The sequence below is a fragment of the Lampetra fluviatilis genome, chromosome 21, assembly GCF_964198595.1.
Source record: "Lampetra fluviatilis chromosome 21, kcLamFluv1.1, whole genome shotgun sequence".
Classification (NCBI taxonomy): domain Eukaryota; kingdom Metazoa; phylum Chordata; class Hyperoartia; order Petromyzontiformes; family Petromyzontidae; genus Lampetra; species Lampetra fluviatilis.
Genome location: NC_136295.1, coordinates 8,166,109 through 8,170,201, shown reverse-complemented (window position 1 = coordinate 8,170,201; position 4,093 = coordinate 8,166,109).

Here is a 4,093-nt window from a genome sequence, read left to right as displayed (position 1 = left end):
GGAGGGGAGGAGGGCGTCCTACAAGTGGGTGGTGCGGAGGGGGGGGGCTGTCGGGGGGGGGGGGAGCCACACAGCAAAAGACCCCAGGGGCAGTCACCCTCGGAGCGGAGTCTCGTGCTCGGGATGCGGGAAAGATCGGAATCCGCGGAGCGGCGGATTGTAAAGTATTCTTGGCAAGCAATCCCAATGGTAGCATTGTGTGCGCTGCGATATGCCAACACTACTTGCACGTGCCAAGAGCTTACGAGAAGCGACTTTGATTAACGAGTCACAAGACAGCGGAGTCGTCGTCCTCCCAGGCCCCCCCCCACCCCCCCGTCGCTCAGGCTGCACAGTGCCAGCTCTTGTCGGGGCGGACGAGCGAGACCCTTGTCCCCGTTGATTTTTCACGCTGAGAGGGGCTCCCCCCCCCCCTCCATAAATATTGTCAACACCTGGGGTGGGGGGTCAAGTCTGACGACACGTGACAGTAGCAGTCGTTTTCACGCGCTCTGTTTACCCAGAGAAGCCGAACGGAGTCTCAAGACTTTTGTGTTCGAGGATGGTTCCGCCACCTTGCGAGGCGCGGCCAATTCCAAGCGTGCGTAGGGTTTTCGTGGCTGTGCGGCACGGCTCTGAGATGCGGGCGCGTTTCGCTGTGGATCGTGAACCGCGCGCGTTGCTCTGCGCCACGTCCGACGTTTCGCATGCACGTTGCCAGGGGAGCTTCACGCGACGGAGAGAAGCGTCCGTACCCCGCGCCGAACATCACCGGACGGTTGAACGGCAGTGTGGCTTCGTCTGGGAAGGAACCGGGCGAACCAGAAAACACTTTTTTTTAACTCCCTCTTTGTATACGAGGGCGAAACACTCAAGATTTCCACATACATGGATTTAATCCGCTTGCTGCGCTCCCATTTCCTGGGCCACCACGCAAGCCCAGAGGGTTTGGGTGTCTCGCAAATTCGGGATTTGCAGGCGAGCTTCCACCGCGCCCGGCGATTTGCAGGCGAGCTTCCACCGCGCCCGGCCGAACGCGAGGTAACGCTACTGCGCGGCTCTTCAAACTCAACTGTGAACAATTTTATTTTGTTTTACCAGGTAAGGCCCACTTAGCTACGTCGCTCGTTTTCAGAAGCGACCTGGCCACAAACGAATGGTGGCTCAACAAAGTGGCTAATCACGTTGAAATGTATCGCAGCCAAAGACTCTAAACGCGTGATGTGGATTCTAAACGCGGAGGGGGAGGGGGTGGGAAACCGGAGGACCCGGAGAATAATCCACGTGGCCACGGGAAGAGACACACAAACTACAAATATACAGCAGCAGGCGTCAGGGTCGGGATCGAACCCACGGCCTCCTGTATACCAGGCGAGGTCATTAACATCTAGCCACCGCCACGGACTCTGCTGGATCAAGACGTCCATCGGTGGATCTCTTTTCATTTTTATTCAGTTTTATTTGTCAAGAGTTTGTTCGAGGCTTTCTTAATTATTTTTTGCAAAGCGCTGCGAGGCCCCGTGTGAATGGCGCTGGATCAAATCGGGTTTCACTTCAGACATACTTCACCACATTGCTCAGTGCAGGTTGGTTGGTTAAGCGAGTGGAGGGTTCGCCGGGTTCTTGGCGCAGCGCGCTAACCACTGCACCATCGCCCCCCCCCTCCTCCAAAACCTATCCTGCACCTCCTAACCGGTAAGGATGCACGAATAGTTCGGAGTCAACGAAACACGCGGTGGCTGTAAGGGGCGCGTGGCGGAATGCAAGGACCAGGAGGAGGAGGAGGAGGCGGTGGGGGGTCGGTGCTGGCGGTAATTAAAGTACCGGACGCCTTCAGTAAAATCACCGTCGCGTTTCCCTTCGGGTATTCATTTTCATTACAGGGAAAAAAGTAAATAGAGTCAACTCGAAATTATCTGGGTTCATGGAGTGGGGGTGGCGGGGGCTGGTGGGAGGGTGATTGGTTTGGGGGGGGCCGGTTACATGGGGGGGAGATGAGGGGGGTGGGTGAGAGGGGCGGTGGGGGGGGTGTGAGTGAGTCAACCGTGGGGGCGCTGGTGCAGTTGCACCGCCTGCGCGCTCACTCGACAGCTACGCCCGCCGACGTCAGCGGGTTCCCCGCGGTGCCCCCGGCTTCGTTTGAGACAGCTGCTACCCCCCCCGGCCCACCCCCAAAAAACACAAAGCCCCCCCCCCCCCTGTCGTGGTTCTCTTCCACAGCGCGCACCGCTCGGACGACACTGAGCCAGTTCTATTGTTCAAATAAAAAGAGGAGGGAAACAACGCCCCCCTGCCCCCCCGCCCCCCCCTGCCCCCCCCTGCCCCCCCCCCTGCCCCCCCGCCCCCCCTGCCCCCCCCCGCCCCCCCTGCCCCCCCCTGCCCCCCCCCCTGCCCCCCCGCCCCCCCTGCCCCCCCCCCGCCCCCCCCTGCCCCCCCCCGCCCCCCCCCGCCCCCCCCCCTGCCCCCCCGCCCCCCTCCCTCTAAGAGCCTCTACAGTGGTGTTACTCCGCCGGCTGGGGATATTCAATCTACGGTCCGGTATTAATCCACTGCTGGATGAAGCCAGCCCGCCCGCCCATCCACCCCGCCCCCCAATGCCGTGTACGCGACGTGCGCCCTCCGACTAGCACTGTTGGCTACGTACGGTGCGAAAGAAGTTCAACGTAAATACGACGTACATATAAGAGGTGCGGGCGGGCGGGGGTGGTGGTGGTGGTGGTGATTTAACAATATTTGACCCATGCTGGACTGCGTGGTTTTGGGGGAAGTGGTCGTAAATCGAATTGGGGGGTCGCTGGGGACGTGCTGATTGCCGCGTGGGGCGAACACAGCAGCAACGCTCCGCCCATGCAAAGCGATCGTGACGATAAATCGACTCTCGATTCTAGATTTGAAGCTTTCGTGACTGCAAGGATTCATATTCTTAGGTTTTTTTCGGTAAAGTCACGTAGGTAAAACATTACATTAATTATACATTTTAATTTTTTTTTACCTACGTGACTTTACCGAAAAAACCTAAGAATGCGACTCTCAATGTCAACGCGGTTTTTTCTTTACAATTCCACGATATCCGCAGACACCGGGTAGACAGCGGCGACACGCTGCTTGTGTGGTCGGTTACCTCCACTCGTTCAGAAACAAAACAAAAAACCGACCAACGATACGAATCAGCCTCGACGGATCCGACCCTGTGGTGGGAGAGGTAATGACGGTGATGGTGGCGGTGGTGGTAGTGGTGTTTGTTGGTGGTGTGATGATGATGATGATGGCGTTGATGATGTGATAGTGGTGGCGATGACATTGGCGATGGTAATGGCGGCTATGATGATGTTAATGGCGATGATAGTGAGAAGATGATAGCGGTGGTGATGGTGGTGGTGATGACAATGATGATGTTAGTGGCAATGGTGGTGGTGGTCGTGATGATGGTGGTGGTGATGACAATGATGATGTTAGTGGTGATGATGATGGTGGTGATGAAGATGATAGCGGTGGTGATGGCGGTGGTGATGACAATGATGTTAGTGGCGATGATAGTGGTGGTGATGGTGGTAGTGATGACAATGATGATGTTAGTGGTGATGATAGTGGTGGTGATGGTGATGACAATGATGATGTTAGTGGTGATGATGATGGTGGTGATGAAGATGATAGCGGTGGTGATGGCGGTGGTGATGACAATGATGATGTTAGTGGCGATGATTGTGGTGGTGATGATGGTGGTGGTGGTGATGACAATGATGATCTTAGTGGTGATGATGATGGTGGTGATGAAGATGATAACGGTGGTGATGGCGGTGGTGATGACAATTATGATGTTAGTGGCGATGATAGTGGTGGTGATGGTGTTGGTGATGACAATGATGATGTTAGTGGTGATGATGGTGGTGGTGATGAAGATAATAGCGGTGGCGATGGCGGTGGTGATGTCAATTATGATGTTAGTGGCGATGGTGGTGGTGATGATGGTGGTGGTGATGACAATGATGATGTTAGTGGTGATGATGGTGGTGATGACAATGATGTTAGTGGTGATGATGGTGATGAAGATGATAGTGGTGATGGTGGTGGTGATGATAATGATGATGTTAGTGGTGATGATGGTGGTGGTGAT